Genomic DNA, 24,311 nt, shown 5'->3' with positions numbered 1-24,311 from the left:
AAGACTTTAACCTTTTTTCTGTGTACAAGAAGAACAATGTAGCCAGCACTGCACTCCATCGCCTTCACTTTTCCAACTGCTAAGTTAGGTGCTCCTTCACAGCTGGATGGACTGGGGGAATCCAGGAAAAAAGTCACAGGAAAAAGGCACGGAAAAAACCTAACCTAACCTACGTGCAATGCCATCATATATATATTGTGTTGTCAATGTGTACAAGTTATGTGACTTTTTTTTCCGGATTTTATTTCCGTTCACCGGACTGGGGTTGCTCCATACACAAACTAGTTATCCACCGGGAAAAAGGCGAGCGCCTGTGTCCACTCGGCCGCTGTACAGGTCCAGTCAGCAAAAAAATAGTATTTCGACATTTTAAGATATAAGTATAAAGAACTGAGCAGAGGAGAAATATGAAACACTAAATATGGCTTGTGTTGTGTTGTTAATCAGCAAGTTTTTTGGACAAACGTTTAAATAAGGTCTTCATAGATTCCCGAGTTGAAGGAGGCTGTAATTATAGTTCAGACTCTGGTATTAAAAAATTAAATATACTATGGAGGCAATGTTAGTGGAGCACATACTGTATACACGATACACGTCATAACCTGGTCTACCACACACAGTGAAACAAATCTTCACACCTCCATCACATACATACATAACCCCCCCCAAAAACACACCTACATAACCTTCCCCCCCACACACACATACATACATAACCCCCACACATTCTTCACACCTCCCACACATTCTCCACACCTCCCCACACATTCTTCACACCTCCCCCACACACATTCTTCACACCTCCCCCACATTACACCTCCCCCACACATTCTCCACACCTCCCCCCCACACATTCTTTTCACACCTCCCCCACACATTCTTCACACCCCTCCCCCACTCCACACCTCCCCACACATTCTTCACACCTCCCCCACACATTCTTCACACCTCCCCCCACACAAACGAAAGTAACTACAGTATCTTAGACCACAATTACCCATTATATCATATCATTAAAAACCTAACCATTAAAAACTTGTCCTCGGTGTTAGGCCGGAGTTGGCAGTACGCGACACACACGAGTGGAATGGCGCGTCAGTGGGCGGGGGCGTCAGTGGGCGGGGGTGTCAGTGGGCGGGGGTGTCAGGGGTGGTGGTGGTAGAAGTGATGGGTTGGTTGTGGTGGTAGTGATGGTGGCAGTAATGACGAGTGGTGTGGATGGTGTTAATAATGATAGATGATGATGATGATGATGATTGATGATGGCAGTGATGGTGGCAGCAGTGACGGGTAGTGGTGATAGTAAAGACGGGTGGTGGTGGAAGAGATAATGGTGTCATATTGGTGACTCAGGTTTTGTATCAATAGTTTCGTGTTGGTGTAATACTGACATAAACGATATGAACACGAAGACGGTTATATTATTATTATTATTATTATTATTATTATTATTATTATTATTATTATTATTATTATTATTATTATTATTATTATGTGTGTGTGTGTGTGTGTGTGTGTGTGTGTGTAAAACAAAATATTCTGAAACTGAAGAAAAATTTAATGTCTGGTAACAATAAAGAGCGTCAAAGAAATACCAACTAGAAGGTAAGTAGATTATAAATATACAGTATATTAACACCTGTCATGATTGTGTTTGGTAATGTGACGTTAGATTGTTATCTCACTAACGAGCGCACGCGCACACACACACTACTGAACACGCACACATACATACATACATACATACATACATACATACTGTACATACATAACACCTAGGTGGAAGACTAGTGTGATCAGGGAGCCCCCACCTATAAACAGGTTGTGGGCAGGAATTATCTAAAACAGGTATAAACTGGCCGGCGCACCAGCAAGCATTAACACGCGTGCTCAACCCCGTGAAGATATCTCAAATGGCGACCGTAAAAACTGGAGAGTCCGACCAACGTCCGTCCTCACACAGAGTAGGTGATCGCTATCGCTTTCCCTTTGTACCATCCACGCTCTGCCAATACCAAATGGCAATCTAAGTAGTCTGCAATGGGTGTATATTAAGAGGTGAGACTAAACTAACTAAAAGATACTGCTGGCGTCTTGGGCGTTATGTATACAGTCTCTCTCTCTCTCCACACACACACATTCAAACATTGTAAAAGAAAAATCAAGATAAAATAAAATAAAATAAATAAAAGGATCCAAATTTTTGGGTATAAAGTAGAGAGACCGTGGGAGCAGCCAGTTATAAAACGGCATTTCTTGATCTTCAGCACACGCCTCTATTACGCTCACTTCCATCTAGATACATCAACAAAAACGCTCCCGGGAACCACGTGAGCGGAACACCAGACAGTCCTCACCCACCCACCAAGGCCAGACTACCACCCACCAACCCAGGCCCACCTCCCAGCACACCCATCCCAAGATTCCTCTTCCGATAAACTATGACAGTTTCATTTTTCTTATCAGAGTTTAAATCAGGGTTACGTTACTAGTGAAGTTTTCTATTGCACAATTTACAGTGTGTTCAGTTACTTAAGTAAGATACAGTGCAAGTCTTTTAACTCGGCCTGATTTTACACCTGCCAACATATGTGACAAATTTAAGTACACGACGAACACAGCTGTCTGTTAGTGTTGACTCTCACTAAAGTTATATACATGACTTTAAATTCAATCCTACTTTATACAATTCCCGGTGTAAGAGAGAAACCTTTCCTCATAGACTATTCACCATCAAAGCTTTATGTTGTACCAGTAAGACCAAAAACTGGGAGCGTGTGTGAGTACAATGACACAAGTGAGTGTTATTACTTGCCTGGTATCAGTTTTATGAACCTTTATATGTGGTTGACTGAACTTGTGAAAGTTATATAATCGTTCACCCAACAGCAACACGTGAAATGTTTCCCTTTTCACGAATAGTAAATGTAAGTGTGACCTGCACCTACAGTAGAAGCATCACCTGGGTTCTCAAATTAAAAACTGGCCCAGACAGCCTGAACCTCCACCCGAACGGGACCCATCCAAGGAACACTGTTACAGTGTTTCATCCAAATTGACTCGGTATAGTTCTTAAGAAGTGAAAAGCGCGAAATTCACGAACGAGGAAAGGTGGACCACAGCAACAGTCAATCCTGATGGACTAAACATAATTAGCTGATGCATTAAAACTTTAGATTTATGTGCAGGTGTAGACGCAGATGTAAGCTCAAGCTGAGGTCGATATTTAGGTGCAGAAACAAGTACACGTCTGCTTTTCATGACAAATTAACAATAAACAATATGGGTATGAGTACCAAGTGGACGCTACAACACCATTACGCTCTCCATGACCATAAGATGGGTTATAAGAACATAAAAAATAAGAAAATTTCCCACTAACCCCAAGCTATACAGTACAGCTCTGTTTACACCTAACCTTATCACTCACATGTCAGTCCAACATATATGTGAAGCTTCCCAGCGAGTTCCAGTTGATGACCATGATGGTGTTTGGTAACGTGTTCCACTCATTCACAACTTTATTTTCCGAATCAATGTTAATGAAGTTCTTCCTAAGTCTAAATATCTATAATTTAAAACAACTGCTAAATATTCGCTCCAGATTTCATAGCTTAAGTACCTTAGTTATATCAGTGTATCTAGCCTCTTGGGCGACAGGACCAGTGGACATAGTTTATTAACCTCATCTTCCATTAATATTATACACTTCGATCACATCGCCCCTCGCTCTTCGTCATACAAAGAACAAATTAAGTTATTTCTTAAGTTTCCCTGGACCAACTTAGTCAACCTTTTTTTCTATGGAATCCACATCCATTGTACAGTACAACCATAACTGAAGTGCATAATCCAAGTGTAGTCAAACAAACCCAAGATATAGCTGTAAAATAACACTGGGGCTTCTGTTACTCACACTCCTAGATAACTATGACCCTAGTACAGTACTATGTTAGCCTTATTTCGTGCATAAACACATTGCAGTCCGGGTTTTAGGCCCCTACTCTATTCACCATTACCTTTAAATATTTCTCACATTCGGATCTCTCTTTACTGTATACGTTGTTCAGCTTTTGGCAGTACCTCTTAACACCTGTAGGTAACATGGCACCTCTCTCCGTTACTCTGCCTTCTCTACTCTTAAGATCAACTGTTTTTATATTGCATCTACAGTAAAACTCTTCTATTAAGATGCTCTCTCTACTAACTTTCATTCCGCATGACAGGCATGAGACTTATACAGGTAGGTTAACACAAGCTGTCACCCATAATTTATATTTAACTAATAATTTCACTCATCCACCTTCACATTATTCTGGCATCTCCATTAAGGTAGTGGCGGCATCATAGTTTTCCTTCTACTCTCTCGGGTCAACAGGTACATTTTGTGTGTGTGTGAAGAAGGATGAGTGATACAAAAAGTGTCATCATACTGTACGAGTAATAATGAAGTATTTAGAACCAATAATCAATTTGGGTTGTTAAAAGTAGCAATGTTAGATTAAGCTACGGTCACACTAGAGTTTTCCGTGCTATAAACCCACAATAGCATTTCATCCACAGGCAATAAGTCAACGGTACAATCTGCACACTGGTCACACTGGCGAAAGGAACCATTAGCCAGGCGCCCAGCTCGCGCGGTTAGTTTGAGCTCAGTTGAAGATCAGAATGGCTTCATTGTATGTTTCTACGGCAGCATTAACCGCAATTTGAGACTCTGCCCCAAGGAATACTAGCAGTGTCCGTCACGGAAATTTGGTGAACGTTTGTAGCGTCCAGGCGATGTTTGTTTACAAAAGTGACGCAAGTACTCTTGAGTCAAATGAAATTCCCGTCGTGATGTATTATTATCATTATTTATTTACAATGACATCTTTGTTCGTGTTTTGTTATTGAAATACACTTTTTATATTGTTTATACATTTTAGCATTAAACAATAGGCTCTCTATAGCAAATTTCAACCCACAGTATCGTGAATTTTCAGACGCTCCGTATTGTACCACTTTCGACAACAAATAAGTTGTCGCTGTAGAGACAACTTGAGGAGTTCATTGAAAATCAACGCAACTGTGGATTTTTTTCTGGGTATAAATTCTAGTCTGACCGCAGCTATATTGTAGTAAGTCGTGTACCAGTGAGTGTGTGGTGGTCAGTAGCAGGCAGGGCGAGGCCGGGTGGACAGCCCAGATGATGGTGGCAAGCATCAAGAGCGACTGGATCAACAGAGAAGGAAGGCGGGAAAGACGGCGTGGGGGTAGGCTGCCCCCGCCCGGCGCCCCACATGATCAGTGACCCGTGGGCGCCCGACAGGTGCATGCTACACCCACGCCACACACTCGTACCCGAGGGACGCACGCGCTCCAACGTGAGACACACGCCACCGCTCAGCTGCCCAAGATCACCTTTACCATCTGTAAGTTACTATATCCAGCCTGCCGATACTGATCACTCAATACTCTGCTGCTGCTAAAATACAGTCGACAAAAAAAAGAGGGAGGCCATCAGCGTGTCATTGTCAGGTCGAGAGAGAGAATCCCAAGAGCTATTTCATTGGTCAAGATAGAGCTTGGTAGATGACGTTAAGCTAGCCATGAGTCAGTGGAGGTTGGCCGACTGTTGGAGATGCAGAAGAATTCCCTCACGATGGAGGAGTGTTGCCCTGCCTGCCCAACAACCTCTCAGTGCAACAAATATTCTCCCGCGCTACTGTACAACAATTACTAGAATTGTGAGGATACATTTTGTGGCAATAAACGTAACCACTCAGTGGAAGAGTAATTCTAAAAAATATATATGCCGTGGTAGTCATTATTTTTCTTGTGCCCACAAAAGAGAAAGGCCGCCTTGTTCACATATTCTTTAACAACACCAGCCACGTACTCAGCACGGCTCTCCCCCACAATGTATGCACTTATACAATACACACTTTATTCAAACTAAATCATGAGTACTTTATACTTTCACTATGATTTTAATATTTGGAGGATTAAGAGTAATTCAGGGAAGTATTACCAATGTCTGGGTGATAATAAGCCAGCGCTCACAACACCTTCAGTACACACCATCACGCTACACTACGGCTAGGTTCACAACACACATAACTTCCGTGATTTTTTGCCCCAGTACGGAAGCATGTGTCATCATTACGTCCCCGGGCCACGGTGACGCTACCAGTAAAGTGAGGAAGAGGCGAGTTATCTCACTAATTACCTGGTGTCTTTCACGTACAACAGCAGGGTTTCAGGTATGGTGGCCACGTACAGTACACCCACACATTAAGGTACTTTACCCCACCCCCAGTACCTCAGTTTGTAAGTTTTCCCGGAGACAACAGCTTGACCACCAAGGATGCAACTTTTTACAGTATATCCCACATACTAACATAGGTCAGTAAACAAATCCCCCAATAAGAGTGAAACAAATAATTCGACAATAATTTTTGGCGAAGAAGAGAAACTTGTGGAAGTAAGCGACAGGAAACGCCACTGTTGATAGAGGGGCGTTTAGTAGAGGAAAGCGGGAGGCGAGTTAATTATACCAGGCTGGCGAGTTAATTATACCAGGCTGGCGAGTTAATTATACCAGGCTGGCCACCCAACAAAACGACTACCTTCTCTGTTAAGTCATTACACACACACACACACACACACACACACACACACACACACACACACACACACACACACACACACACACACACACACACCTCAAAACTCAGATTTAGAATAACATTTGGTAATGACATTCTCTCTCTCTCACACACCAAAAATAAGAATAAAATACACAGAGCGGTGTGAGTTATTTTCCACAGTTGTATATTGCCAGAACGTGATGTGCAAGACCCTACCATGATACTGAGGCGTGTAGGAAAAAAATATCATGTTACTTAATCTAATCTTAGGTAAACAACCTCATAACCAATCGACCTCATTTAATCAACACCTAACCCAACCCAACTCAGACCTTGCCTCATCAGACCTTAGGAATAACATTATCTAAGCTACACAAATCTAGCCTAGTCTAAACCTAACCTAACCTAGCCTGGCCTAACCTAACCAAACTAACCTAGCCAAATCAACCTAGCCTAATCAACCTAACCTAGCCTAGCCTAACCTAATCTAACCAAACACTAAATCGACTCTTACCTGAAGCCAAACTAACACTTAACTGAGATGGGCATTAGCCCTTAAAAGAAGCCTGAGTTGATGTGACTTTATGCCCATTATTATTATTATTATTATTATTATTATTATTATTATTATTATTATTATCATTACGCTGAAGGCATTATTACTATAGAGGGATTGCGTCCAGTGGGGATTTCCCTCAATAAGTAACTAACCCCAGGAGCAAATAGTATGTTGAGATTTGGGGGGGATTATTTTATTGTTGGGATTTTGTCCATATTTTATTGTGGGGATTTTTTCCAAGGGATAACATATGTCCAGAGAGATATTGTCCGATAGTGTCTCGTGTGTGTTCCCCACGCCCAGAGAGATATTGTCCGATAGTGTCTCGTGTGTGTCCCCCACGCCCTGACGACCAATAATACATAATAAACCCGATACGGAGCGGGCACCTTGTTTATATTCAGTCGTTCTGTTAGTACCTGCAAACTTCCTCCAACAACACCCGCCAGGAGGACTATTGAACACTCCCACAACGAGGGAAGGAGTGGGATATATTTTGACGTTACGTACTGCAACAATTATGCTGAGACATGCACTACTACTGTACCATTATGCTGAGACATGCACTACTACTGTACCATTAGGCTGAGACATGCACTACTACTGCACCATTAGGCTGAGACATGCACTACTACTGTACCATTAGACTGAGACATGCACTACTACTGTACCATTAGGCTGAGACATGCACTACTACTGCACCATTAGGCTGAGACATGCACTACTACTGTACCATTATGTTGAGACATGCACTACTACTGTACCATTAGGTTGAGACATGCACTACTACTGTACCATTAGGCTGAGACATGCACTACTACTGTACCATTAGGCTGAGACATGCACTACTACTGTACCATTAGGTTGAGACATGCACTACTACTGTACCATTAGGCTGAGACATGCACTACTACTGTACCATTAGGCTGAGACATGCACTACTACTGTACCATTATACTGAGACATGCACTATTACTGTACCATTATGTTAAGACATGCACTACTACTGCACCATTATGCTGAGACATGCACTACTACTGTACCATTAGGCTGAGACATACACTACTACTGTACCATTAGGCTGAGACATGCACTACTACTGTACCATTAGGCTGAGACATGCACTACTACTGCACCATTATGCTGAGACATGCACTACTACTGTACCATTAGGCTGAGACATACACTACTACTGTACCATTAGGCTGAGACATGCACTACTACTGTACCATTAGGCTGAGACATGCACTACTACTGTACCATTATGCTGAGACATGCACTACTACTGTACCGTGGGTTGAGACATGCACTACTACTGCACCATTATGCTGAGAGACATGCACTACTGCCTTGCCAGTAGGCTGAGACATGCCTTGCACCTTGCCATTAGGCTGAGACATGCACTGCTACTGTACCATTAGGTTGAGACATGCACTACTACTGGCACCGTGGGTTGAGACATGCACTACTACTGCACCATTATGCTGAGACATGCACTACTACTGCACCATTAAGGCTGAGACATGCACTACTACTGTACCATTAGGCTGAGACATGCACTACTACTGCACCATTATGCTGAGACATGCACTACTACTGTACCATTAGGTTGAGACATGCACTACTACTGCACCATTATGCTGAGACATGCACTACTACTGTACCATTAGGCTGAGACATGCACTACTACTGTACCATTAGGCTGAGACATGCACTACTACTGTACCATTAGGTTGAGACATGCACTACTACTGTACCATTAGGTTGAGACATGCACTACTACTGTACCATTAGGTTGAGACATGCACTACTACTGTACCATTAGGCTGAGACATGCACTACTACTGTACCATTAGGTTGAGACATGCACTACTACTGTACCATTAGGCTGAGACATGCACTACTACTGTACCATTAGGCTGAGACATGCACTACTACTGTACCATTATACTGAGACATGCACTATTACTGTACCATTATGTTAAGACATGCACTACTACTGCACCATTATGCTGAGACATGCACTACTACTGTACCATTAGGCTGAGACATACACTACTACTGTACCATTAGGCTGAGACATGCACTACTACTGTACCATTAGGCTGAGACATGCACTACTACTGCACCATTATGCTGAGACATGCACTACTACTGTACCATTAGGCTGAGACATACACTACTACTGTACCATTAGGCTGAGACATGCACTACTACTGTACCTGGGATTAGGGCTGTGAGACATGCACCACTACTGCAACTAATATGCTGGGAGACATGCACTACTACTGTACCATTAGGTTGAGACATGCACTACTACTGCACCATTATGCTGAGACATGCACTACTACTGTACCAGTAGGCTGAGACATGCACTACTACTGTACCATTAGGCTGAGACATGCACTACTACTGTACCATTAGGTTGAGACATGCACTACTACTGTACCATTAGGTTGAGACATGCACTACTACTGCACCATTATGCTGAGACATGCACTACTACTGCACCATTAGGCTGAGACATGCACTACTACTGTACCATTAGGCTGAGACATGCACTACTACTGTACCATTAGGTTGAGACATGCACTACTACTGTACCATTAGGTTGAGACATGCACTACTACTGTACCATTAGGCTGAGACATGCACTACTACTGTACCATTAGGCTGAGACATGCACTACTACTGTACCATTAGGCTGAGACATGCACTACTACTGTACCATTAGGCTGAGACATGCACTACTACTGTACCATTAGGCTGAGACATGCACTACTACTGTACCATTAGGCTGAGACATGCACTACTACTGTACCATTAGGCTGAGACATGCACTACTACTGTACCATTAGGCTGAGACATGCACTACTACTGTACCATTAGGCTGAGACATGCACTACCACTGTACCATTAGGTTGAGACATGCACTACTACTGTACCATTATGCTGAGACATGCACTACTACTGTACCATTAGGCTGAGACATGCACTACTACTGTACCATTAGGCTGAGACATGCACTACTACTGTACCATTAGGTTGAGACATGCACTACTACTGTACCATTAGGCTGAGACATGCACTACTACTGTACCATTAGGCTGGGGAGCATGCACTACTACTGGCCCTGCCAGTAGGCTGAGACATGCACTACTACTGTACCATTAGGGTGAGACATGCACTACTACTGTACCATTATGCTGAGACATACACTTTACTACTGTACTGCATTATGCTGAGACATGCACTACTACTGTGCCGTGTGCTGAGACATACTACTACTGCCATTGAAGTGAGACATGCACTACTACTGTACCATTAGGCTGAGACATGCACTACTACTGTACCATTAGGCTGAGACATGCACTACTACTGTACCATTAGGTTGAGACATGCACTACTACTGTACCATTAGGTTGAGACATGCACTACTACTGTACCATTAGGTTGAGACATGCACTACTACTGTACCATTAGGCTGAGACATGCACTACTACTGTACCATTAGGTTGAGACATGCACTACTACTGTACCATTAGGCTGAGACATGCACTACTACTGTACCATTAGGCTGAGACATGCACTACTACTGTACCATTATACTGAGACATGCACTACTACTGTACCATTATGTTAAGACATGCACTACTACTGCACCATTATGCTGAGACATGCACTACTACTGTACCATTAGGCTGAGACATACACTACTACTGTACCATTAGGCTGAGACATGCACTACTACTGTACCATTAGGCTGAGACATGCACTACTACTGCACCATTATGCTGAGACATGCACTACTACTGTACCATTAGGCTGAGACATACACTACTACTGTACCATTAGGCTGAGACATGCACTACTACTGTACCATTAGGCTGAGACATGCACTACTACTGCACCATTATGCTGAGACATGCACTACTACTGTACCACTCCTCCTCCAACACACACCTTACAAAGACTTTCATTATAATGCCCTAATTTGTATCCTTCACCGCCTCTATTTTGTTGAGCCGCTTATTAATTAACCGAGATATATATACATACCCACTTCACCGTGTGTGTGTGAGCTAGCCCAGCACAGGAACTCTCTGAAGAAGCGGACACCGTAGTGGTGGTGGTGGTCATCATACAAGAAACACCCCGGAATGCGCTCCTAAATTTCCGTCTTTTCAAACAGTCATTATTTTTTTTTTACATCTGTATGTGGGAGTGAGCGTGGCGGAACAGATTACCTGCAGTAGAGTAATTTTCATGGCTCTATATACCTCAAAGAGCGTACAGTATCACCCAGCGCAATGTGAGCTGCAGTATAGCCATTTGAGCTCGTGGTGCACCATGTAGTTGGCCCGGGGAAGTTATGGGTGCAAACCTCTGGGTGTCTGCCACCCACCCACCCACCACGTCCAACCGGGTCCCGTTAGGCTGCTGCTGCTGTTACAAACACATACACACACACACACACGTATTTTATTCAAACACAAAAAATCATTCCCACGAGCACACACACACACGATACCCAACCAACAATATACAAACATCTATACAATATACCCATTGCTACACAGGGATCTAATATCAACAACACACACACACACACACACACACACACACACACACACACGTACACACACACACACACACGCGCGCGCGAGAGGTAAACTGTTCTTCAGAATGAGTGAGTTCTTCATTCTCTGTTATCCAATGGCAAAATAAAACACATATTACTGCCCAATAAACATTAGAAACTCCTCCAATTTAATCCAACAAGAATTAAAAAGTCCAATACAAACTAACAACTGTCCAACACAAATGAGAAATGTCTCATAAAAGAAATACAGATAAGTCCGACAAGAGTGTGAACTGTCCGACAAGAGTGTGAACTGTCCGACAAGAGTGTGAACCTCCTCCCACGACCGCCCGACAAATACGACCAAACTGGTAAAAAGTGGTCGAGAAGAGGAGGTTGACAGGATGAAATACCACCAGTTCCACCCAAGAGGAGTCGCCCCGCCCCCTAACTCCCCCCGCCCCGTCCCCTCACCTCCCCCGCCCCGCCCCCTCTCTGGTTATTAACACCAAACATTCCATTGAACTCACGCCTAATATTCCCACCCACCCACCCACCCCCACCATCTCCAATTATTAACGACCTGCCCACTGACCAACGCCTGATAAGTCTAAAACGCTCCTGACCTATTGTACATGTCTATATTATTTCGGTCTAGTAAAGTCTAAAACGTTCCTGAACGGTCACGCAAAGTTCTAAATCGGTCTTACCCAACAAAGTTAATGTCAAAAACTTTCCTTAATAATATATACGTGATTCTTAAACGTTCCTCACAATATACATTACACTAAAACGATCCTGGTCGGCTCGCAGCACCTGGCCTCCACTTACCATGACCCAGATTATCAAAAGAGTCGTACTGTACGTCAACTCCCCACCACCACAGGCTTTGTTGGAGATCGTGTGAATAGCATCCAGCTGACCTAATTAATCTACGACACAAAAAACGGCAGCCAATATGGAGGTGAAATGACACTGAAACGATCGTAATTAAGTTACGGAGGAAAAAATACATAAGAATCGTTGAGAATCCGGATTTAGTTGGGAGACCACAACACCGAGAAGTTGAAATAGTGCAGTCTTTTTTCCTTGTCCTGCCTCTCCGTGTCTCCCCAATTCGCTTATCAATGGCTTAACCTTTGAAAGACGATGGTTTAACTTTCTGAGAACGAGGTTTTAACCCTTAAAGCACTATTATTTAACCCACTGAAGACGATTGGTTTAACCTTCAGAACGAGGTTTTACTCTCTGAAGTGAACTTGGGCTACAGCTACCCTACGAGGCGAGTCTGTGTAATTCAGTTTGATGGCCAAGGTTGGCCCTGTTAACGGGGCGCCTCCTAAATTAAGAACTAAAAACTAAACACTTTGAGGACAATGGTTTAAATCTTTGAAGACAACACCCCTTAACCCGTTGTTCAGGGGTTCAAATTCGACAATATACTGTATTGGTGAAATGAGTGAGCGAGTGACAACGCGCCCACGTAAGCACGTTGTGCGTGAGTCCTGGCGGGTGTAAAGGAGACGTTAATAGTGTGTGTATGGGCCCAAAAATCGGTGTTGTGTTAATATTAATTATTATTGTAAGGTGACCCCCAGCACAATATTGAAGAGTCACCTTAAATCCCTACTCCTTGGTGGAGAGACAACAACCAACAAGTAATTCGGCTTTACACTTGTAATTACCTTACCATACACCCTAGTTATCTTCCTACATAAACTCCAGTCACCTTGCAATACATCCCACAGTTATAAACAACCTGGTGTTATCTTTCCTGATCACCCATGTTACCTTACCAATATAACTCAGGTAGCTTTCCATACACCATAAGGCCTTGTCCTACACCCCCTACGGGTATAGAGCAACACAAGGTAGCCGGAGGGTATGACGGCCACAGCGACAAATGTAATAATGACTCCGTATAAGATGATTGCCGACGACACACACACACTATGGCAGGTTAGGTTAGGTTTGGTTTTGATTAGGTTAGGTTAGACAGTGGCAAACATGGAATAACAAATAAGAGCCAAGAGTAAACCTCCGACGATGATAATTTGTTTTTACCCTTTTATTGTGCATCAGATAATGAGTGGCAATACACCGTGGTTCTATAGATCAGTACACGCTAATATATTTCTATTACCAGTTATTGATTATTATAACCGCGTCTTTATAACCTGTAGCGGGTTTGTGTACGAGACTCCTCAAACAGCCTTTTTTTTATGGTCCACAACGCGTCAATAGCACCCTGATGTAAGAGGCTTTATATATCACGGGGTACAGGCAACGAACTGACGTGTTGTTGTTTTTATGGATCCTGGAGCATGATGTGGGAGGCTTTATCTACCACCGGGTACTGGCGAACAAATTGAAGTGTGGGTGTTTTTATAGACTAAAGAATATCAATAAGAACCTTAATGTGTGACGGTTTTTACACACGAGTGCACGGCCGTAACAAGAATTAATGACACCTTGTTTAATATAAATGATCAAACTTTCACTCCTCCAGGGCCATGTACTGAAACGGGCACCACCACTTTCACTCCGCCCAACCTAACATAAGGGGGAGGTCCATTTCGGTGACGGCAGGACAAATGGGTGTGACGGTAGGACAAACACTAATTTGTGCGTCACCTATAAAAAGTGCGTCATCCGTAACAAATGTGCGTCGTCCGTAACAAGTGTAGTGTTAACTAGTCAGCCTTGACTAGAACGACCAATGTTGAATATAATTCTCACTCACGCAAGTCTTACATCTGGTCACTCAACCAATACAAATACAACATGGTCGGTGTCACGGGAAATGGTACCTCTACGACATACTGTTACCTCCTAAGTTTGTAATATTTTTTTATGGAAGAATGTGAACCTATTTCTTCTTATATGAAACCAAACCTAACCTCACAATCCTACCGTAGGAAGTAACCCGGAGGAACCATATTCCTAGCTGTGACCAAGATCTAACAGCTACCTATAACACAGAGATCCATTTAACACTTCCAGTCCAGCCTTCATACCAAGAGGCAATAACACCAAGGTTAAGAGTTTTCCACAAGGTGACACATCAAGCAGATCTTACTGGTGAAAGTTGACATTATCAATCTTGTGTGGGAAGGATCCCATGGAGCTGCCAATAATTGTATTAGCCAAGCAGGAGTCTAAACCCCCTCAAGACTTCCTCTTACCCAACACTCGCCACCTCAATCACCGTCACTATCAACCTCTCCCGGGCTTCTCGTACAAAACATCGTCACAACTTCCACACATTTAACGTTTGTTTTAGTATGCTCGCCACACTGGTCAATCGCGTCCTTCTTATACACCTCAGATTGGTAATGATACGTGTTTGGTGTCCCGAGCAAAGATTATGTCCATTCTCTCATAAGTTTTATAATTTACATTGAATGAATCTGTTTTTTCCTATTTTATTTCCAAAACAGTTTAAAATGTTCAAATGTGCAATTGTATGTGTCACTTCGCAGACCGCCAGTTGGTTTTGAAGTTTCACAAAATAAGACGAAGATAGACAGTAAATAAATAAAGAGAAGGGTTGAACCTCGTGCCTGCAGCTAAGACATGTTTCAATATCACATAATGGTAACAAGTCGTCAGCGTGAGTTGGGAAAGAAACAAATTAAACGTTCCAATTACGTAAACATCTTACTCTGCGGTTGGCTAATAATACCAACAAGAGGTTTTGCTAACTTGTTAAAACTGGGAACCATCAGGAAGTATACAGATAATTGTTACTCATATTCCCAAATTTGCTTCCAAGAAATAATGAACAAGATTTTTTTTTTCTTTTACAATGAGACGTAATGAAACGATGATGCCACGGTGTTCCCGCTACAGTACATAATATATACTGTACATCTAGCACTTTACTACGCTATTTACGGGGGTGTTGTTATACATGTTCAAATATATTGTATATACAAAAAATATATATATAATTCACTTTTGGAGCTCTTGACACCCAACTAATTCTGCCACCAAACAATAACTCACATACAAGACTACCTCCAGTCTATTGAACTGTGTATCGTGAGGAAATGTATCGTAACACACAGACGACCAAGAAAATATAACGTAGTTGTGTCACCAAGTCAGGTGAGGTGTAAAGGCGTGGTAGTGGGTCAGAAGACAACGCGTACTTGATGCACCACACAACCTGTTATCTTTTTATGGTGTTCATTCCAAATGTTAGCTTTCTTGAAGGTAATTAATGAGTGACAAAAACTACAGTACTTACGGCGCGTTGTAAGGAAGAGTTGTCACGACTAACTTCACCTGAGGTAAAACTTAGTCCTTCACAACTCTGATTAAAGGAGGGTATCTGAGTCAGTGTTACTAATAGCTGCAGCAGCAGTACATGTAGAGGCAGTAATACTAATTTGTTTTACTAGAACAGTCTTAAGTATACAGCAGCTTTATAATTATAAGCACTAAAAACCGATTTCATATTAGAACTAGCATCGGTGCCACCACTAACAAGGATGCAAGAGCAATAACAGCAGAACAGAAATAGCAAAAGTTAAAATTACAAGAAGATAACTTTAGTTGGAAAGAACTAGTACCTGCAATAATTGCAGGTGCGTGGATTATGCATCATGAACAACAAAAAGCGTAGCCCCTACAGCAATAGTTAAACCATCAGGAGGGGGAGTGAGGCCCGGTGTGCACCTGCTGCTACCAACCGTTATCATCAACACACAGTTCCTGCCCCCACCCTCCCTCTACCACCATTAACACCAACCTACCACCCAACATAGAGCAATTGCCGTCCAACTCGAATTCGTCTTCACCCTAGACAAAAGGAACTATCACATCCACGACACACCAAAGCGTTAGCCAGTGTACGTGTGCAGCTGCCAGCGTGAGTGTAGGAACGTGAAGCGCGTACAGCAGTATACAGGAGACTCTCATCAACAGCTGTACCTCGGCACTACAACACAGCTTCTCTTAACAGCCAGCCCCACAAGCACTTGCTTCCCTCCTTAAGATGACAATAATTACGAGCCATGATCTACCATGAAATATAATTATGTGACGTAAATCATGCGGGTGAATTATGTGACGTAATCAGATATTGGGAAGGTTAATGGCGGCAGGAATAAGAGCCACTTCCGTAACCGGCGGGATTCCCTGAGGTAATGGAGGCTGGCGGCTCTCTAGGTGACGCCTTCCGTCCTGCCCGCCGCCACCACCACTCCTACCACATTACCACCACTACCACATCATACTTTTACTACAACCACCACCAGCACCCTACCACCACCACTCCTACCACACACTGCCACCACCTTCCCTCCGACCACACCAACCAACACTACCACCCCTCCTACCACACACACACTACCACCACCTCCCTTCCAACCACACACTACCACCACCTCCCTTCCAACCACACACTACCGCCACCACCTCCCTCCTACCACCACCACCACCTCCCTCCTACAACCACCTCCCCTCCAACCACACACTACCACCACCTCCCTCCAACCACACACTACCACCACTTCCCTCCTACCATACACTACCACCACCTCCCTCCCACCACACACACCACCACCTCCCTCCTACCACACTACCACCACTTCCCTCCTACCAACACTACCACCACCTCCCTCCTACCACACACTACCACCACCTCCCTCCTACCACACACTACCACCACCTCGCCTCCAACCACACACTACCACCACCTCCTTCCAACCACACACTACCACCACTTCCCTCCTACCACACACCACCACCTCCCTCCTATCACACACTACCACCACCTCCCTCCTACCACACACTACCACCACCTCGCCTCCAACCACACACTACCACCACCTCCCTTCCAACCACACACTACCACCACCTCCCTCCTACCACACACCATCATCACCTCCCTCCCAACCACACACACACACACCTATCCACCAAACCACACAAACAATTTCAAAGCTGTATCAGAGTACTTCAGCCGGATATTAACAAACGTATACTGTTGATGTCGTGGAGTACCTCAGCCGGATGTTGCCAGACATATACTGTTGATGCACTACCACGACCTACCATATCCTGTCAAGATAAGTTACGACAACAGGCTTTTTTCACAAGTGCTACGGAGTCTATACATTAGTTGTCGTCGTTTTCTAACCCTAAACGACTTCCCTGATGTACAACACGGTGATTGAGACCAAATTAATGTGGCATTAGTAGAGGGACCTTGATCCTGATGTGTTCTCTAATGCAGCCGCGTGGAAATATATGTTTTTAAGTACAAGGAACACCACTCACTACACTCACCAATATTAGTGTTCCATTCAGCACCATCCGTACACATTAAGCAATATTAAGTTAGATGTGACGACTTTACCTTTGAGCAAATGAAGAATTCGTCTCAACGCATGCTGTGACAGGGGTGTGTGTGTGTGTGTGGTGTTGACGAGGTCCGGCTGGGTACCTGGAATTCGGCGGCCTCGCGAATTCTGCATTTTTCTTCAAACTCAAAATCTAAACCAGCCATGGAATCGCGTTCTGATTGCGCTAATCTAACCTAACCTAACCACCTACAACAGTCTCCACACCACCACCTACAACAGTCTCCACGCCACCACCACAACCACCACCCAGTACCACAACGACCATGAGACACAGACAATGAGGACTTGAACCATGGCAGTCTGTTATACTCCATCACCTGAACCACCACCTATGTGTCACCATCACTACCGCACTTGTGACGCCATCTGTGTCCACTAGCAGGTTATGTCCAGGTGCCGTTAAGTCCAGTTGTGTCCAGCTGTCCACCCCACCACCTCACACATGGAACTCCGATATACATAATAATGGTACTGGCTCACTGAGTTCAAGGATCGTCAGTTCTGCCCTCTGTTGCTCAGCTAAGAGCCACAACAAAAACAACAACAACACGCTACTGACTCGATAAAACAAAATAGCGTCAGTACAGGCAGCGGGGGGAGGGGGGGGGGGCAAACGGTCGTCTGGCGCAGCATTGATAGAAGTGTTTCCTTACGGGGTGGAAGACAACACAAGCAATACAAATTGCTCTCACAGGCGCTGCTTCTCCAAAACAGTACTGTACTGTACTTTACCACCGCGGTGCAGGAGAGCGACGCGCCAGTGGAGACGAACAGGAAAACGAATAGTATCTGCATCTGGGTTCTCAATGATTTGTGGTCTAAATGTTTCCTGCAGCTGGAGAACACATCGAGTTATTGGAGAATTTCTGTGTAAACCCACAGCCCAAGGTAACATACACACACGTATTTCTTTATCGTCGCCATTGTGGACAATATCTATGCCTTGCGTCACATATCAGAGGGTGATCAATATATATCATACATTATAACATGCAAATTAAATTATGTACCTCTGATACTCGAGGCCTGGGCTGGGACTCTCCCGTGGCCACTAAACAGCCTTGTGTTTACTAATCACCAGCTTCATTTATGAAAGTGATCCGTAAAATCTGGAAATATAACTATGTCCCGCTTCCCATGAAAGACAACTGTGCAACATCTTTTACTATAAATATTAACATGCAGGTTGCAACATAAAAGATTTTTATATTGTGTCTTGTGACAGACAGGAAAACCTCAACGAATTTATAAACACATCAAAAACCTGTTCTCTGGGGGCGAGACATGGACTGTCGCGTGTGGAGGAAGGAGGCCGGGTGACCTAAGCGTGCATTAACATGAATATTTTGTCCTGGTGAGTGTACGCACGCACGTCCGTATGAGTGTGCACGTGTGCAAACGTAGGTGAGTAGTGAAGGAGACTACACCAGTCGTGGATGAGAGGGAGGGCCAGGAGCTAGGGGTAGTGTACAATACCTGGTGTAGAGGCTGGGTTATGTACAGTAACTAAAACAACTATCTGTGCATACTTTGTGGGAAACAATATGAGGCCCTGCACGATAAATATTGGTATATGAGGGCTGTCACTGGTCACACGTAAAATTTCGGAGCATGTCGACCCCCGCCTGCACATAGTTGTTTTAGCTACTGTACGTACCACGAGGAAGACTGGAATATGGGAGGGATGGAAGGTGGGAAAAGTGATTACGGAGGCGTGGGGGATGGATGGATGGATGGATGGATGGATGGATGGATGGATGGATGGATGGATGGATGGATGGATGATGGATGGATGGGTGGGTGGGTGGATGGATGGATGAATGGGTGGATGGATGGGAGGGATGAATGGATGAATGGGTGGATGGATGGATGGATGGAGGGAGGGAGGGAGGGAGGGAGGGAGGGAGGGAATAAGAATCGGCAAGATTGTTTAAGTACGTTGAGGAGAGAGAACAGGGGAGTAACTACTGTAAAAGGAACACGGGATCAGCATCAGGGAGGGAGGGTTGAGTGTCCTACGGTATATTTATCCAATGTCCTGATAAGTAAAGGAGGCATAGGACCCCAACACTCGCCCGCTGCCTCACTGGCCCTTACTGAAGCCGTGTAATTAGCGAATTTTTTTTTTTTTTTTACAATTTACCAACTAATACACCGCAACACTTCAAAAACTCACGTCTATAAATTCTGGAAACTAATATAATTATCAACCATATGAATAATAATAGTAATAACGAAACGAAAAATTACAACATACTTATAAACATGTAATTACTAACACAAATATTTTAAGATTTTTTTTTTTATTATTATAGACAAGTTAATACCAAATACCCAAGAATACCGTTTACAGATATAAAAGTTTAATACAACGTTATTAAAGTTTTATGCAGGTAAGTGGTGTAATCCCTCGACACGATGATTACCAACTATAAATCCTTCCCCGCGTTACGTTTATCAATATAAGTTATGAAAGTATCTCATCATATACTGTGTGAATAATGATACACGAAAGATGATCATCCAGGTCATTAAAGCAGCAGGAGTTAGGTACAAACTAGTGCAGCATGAAACATAAAAGTACTGCTGAATATATGCTGTCAAAATGTACCGATAATTAGCGGGAATCTCCGGGCCAACCTCTTATTTTGGCAACCCACAGTGTCCTGCTCACCGCTACTTATACCACAGGGCGAATAAAAAAAAACATGGGTGCGTACAAGCGCTCATGCGTGCTTTAGTGTTCCACCTTATATTTCTTAAATGGTCTCAATTCACCAACAGCATAATCTAAACCTTATAAAAAAAAAAACTCACTGAAAATCCCCCAAATTCACACGAAAACTAGTAGTTGGCCACCACCCATTTAGGAAGCTTCTCTGACAATGAACTTCCAACAACTGGAAAAGGATTATACAAGGTGTAATTTTGCAAATGAGGGAGGACTTTTATGAGGGTAGTTATAGAGGAATAAAACCCGCACCCGAAAGAGAAGCGGCAGAATGTCTAACAAGGCGTGTCTGATCCAAGGGGCGGCGGCTTGCGAGATGAGGTGGTGTAGGGCAGACGCGGTTGGTGGTGGTGCCCCCCCCCCCACCCGAGAAATTGAAGGCATAGTCCCTTGAAGCTCAGTAAAGGCCTCGCAAGATAAAGTATGTTTTGTGAAGCTCCCACGCGAGGCCTATGCACTTCCTGTTCACCAGATGCCTCGTCATACCGTTACAAGCAAGACAGGATGACTTGTTGCAACCAGGAAAAAAGGGTGGGAGGGGGGCGGGGGGGGGGAATCCTAACATGCACCTGAAGAATTAAGATATCTGTCAGACCGAGGGAGGGAGGGATGTATGTATGCCGCAGATGTCTGTCAGGCCGAGGGAGGGATGTATGCCTAGCCGAGGGAGGGTGGTATGCCTATCCGAGGGAGTGACGTATGTTGAGGAACGAAAAAGCGTATAGGAGGAGAGTCAGAGTGTGTACAGTCGAGTGAACACGTGCACTCAGATAAGACGTGGTCACTGACAAGAGAAAGCTTCAAAAGAAAGTGCGTATGAAGTGTGCACATTGAAAAGAAGTTTAGTAATGAGAGAAGAGGAACAGTGATGTAGAGAGCAGTATACACACGTGTGCTGTATTGGGAGACGAAAAGTGTACACAGGAAATAAGTGCATATAATAATAATAAACCACAATATTATTGAAGATGGAAGAGAACGTACATTTAGTGAGAGTAGAATGAGAACATCAGAGAGGAAGACCGGTCATTAAACGCGTGGACTGAATATATAAAGGCACCAGATGAAGGAAATGATGCACAGACAAGAGAGCGCCAGGTTGCGTATACTCATGAGAGGCGGCGTGTGGAAAGGAGAAGAAAGTGTGGGTCTCCCTCCTCCCCGTCCACCAGGCTTGTGTCGTCGTCGTCGGCGCTGAGATCCGTCTCGGAAAATAATACAACAGTCATTTTTAGCGGGTGTGGTGTTCAGTGTTTTGCCGGCCAAGATTGAAAGGTTTTCCAAGGTGTAATTTGGTAACTTAGTGGACTTTTATGAGGGTCGTTTTTCTGAGTGATAAACACTGTAATAGCCGGGTGCATTAACACAATTTATTACTACCTCACTTTACTACAGGACGCCTATAAAAATATAACCAATATGGGATACAACTACGTGAGGTGTTATATAATTTAGTACAAAATACATGAAATAAGTTAGGTATTATGTAATTATTCCAAATTCAGAATAATGGATTTATAAAACAATAGAATAACTCAACTTGTGACACTTGGTATAAAACAAAACTAATGATGACAATAACAGGTTAAGTCAATTTATATTACGGATTATACAACACCAAGCCCAGGTGGTGTACAGGTACTATAAGGCGCCCTGCTACAGATCAGAGAGAGACTGAGTACAACGCACTCTTGTACTCGTCCAAAACTCACAGTCCGACATCACGGTAACTAACGACTAATTGACTATGGCAATTTACGACGGCAGTGTAAATCCCAACCTTAAGGTGACAGATAAACGACCTCTTCCTCTGTCATAAACACCACTGTCTATTCCCCAACATCCCTACGTCAAATTCCCCCCGACTCTGCCCCACAGCTGGGCAAGAGACCACATCTAGTTGCGGTGGAGCCTCATTTCAATGACCGACACATTTTACCCACAATCTTACGTTACAGCTGAAGTGAACCAGTTAGATGAGGCCTCGTATCACCAGTTGGAAAGGAAGTTCTGACACACACACACACACCAACATTAAAAGATTCCGGAACACTGAGTTTAATGTGACGTTGGAAGTAAGGGATGAGGCGAATGGGTGACCCCCGCCTCACATATCAGCCCCACTCCCTGTAAATATAACGGGGCCGCACACTCATTGTTGGTTTTTTATATATCCAATACGTATCAAGCGGGTCCTGCAGGTTTGGTTTATTCTGGTTTGGTTTATTCTGGTTTGGTTTGGTTTGGTTTGGGTCCCTAACTGGAGATGGACGAAAACGCCTACCTGACTCACTTTAAGTTACAACACACAAGACCTTAAATTTCAGCAAATATGCATTCAAATTCTACCGGAAATATATGTGGTTTTTTGAGGGCTGGTTGAGCTAAGAAGCCGTGTACTTCAGCACCCCCGACCCCGACAAACTTTGCCAATCATCTTATAGACAGCCTGAAATGAGTGACCAGACACATCTATGATCTGGACTACAGTAAACCCGACGCATTCTGCCAGTCATCTGAAGAACTGTCTGGGGTGACTGTCTAGAAGCTTAATTCCATCGCATGCGCGCGTGAGCAACAATATACACCATCCCTTGCCTTTATACTGCATCATCACCAACACACCACGACCACACACCGAGTACTAACATTATCCTAATGGTGACACACACAGTTGTCAGTTTACACATTGGAAGAGGGGAATGTGGGAGACTCGACAACTAATTGAGGCATGACAACCGCTGATACAGTGCCCCATACCTTAACACAAGAAGACTGAACCGCACTACAGGACAGAGCACAACAGGTACCGTACAACATGTGATAGCACCAGACCCTCACATGTCTCGCCTATAAATACACATCGTATTAAACTGATATATACAAGAAATTATACACCCGATATATCATTCGCTCTACATTTAAATATATATCGTCAGCTTAGTGTACAGTACGCTCCAAGAATAAGCCATTTTCTGTGCCAATTGGAGTCTTATACCGTAAAGACGACACCAAAGAGGATTATTCCAACAGATCAAGTGTGACAGACTCCACCATAAGGCTCCCGAGAATAAAGCCACCTGTTGGAGAGAAGCCACAATGATTTAGGAGTCTGTTAGGCGGAGAACCTCACCTGTACACACTACCTGGCGTCACATTTTACACGAGGCTCTTGCTACTAATCGACCTACAAGTTTCCCACGTAACTTTATCAAGCAAGATTTTAGTATCTACAACCCCCAGACCACCATTACTACAACCCCCAGACCATCATAACTACAACCCTCAGACCACCATTACTACAACCCTCAGACCACCATTACTACAACCCCCAGACCACCATAACTACAACCCTCAGACCACCATTACTACAACCCTCAGACCACCATTACTACAACCCTCAGACCCACCTGCCACTACAACCCTCAGACCA

Source organism: Homarus americanus, unplaced genomic scaffold (genome assembly GCF_018991925.1).
Source record: "Homarus americanus isolate GMGI-L3 unplaced genomic scaffold, GMGI_Hamer_2.0 scaffold26022, whole genome shotgun sequence".
NCBI classification, from domain to species: Eukaryota; Metazoa; Arthropoda; class Malacostraca; order Decapoda; family Nephropidae; genus Homarus; species Homarus americanus.
The sequence above is the reverse complement of the archived record's forward strand: the minus strand, read 5'-3'. Positions refer to the sequence as shown.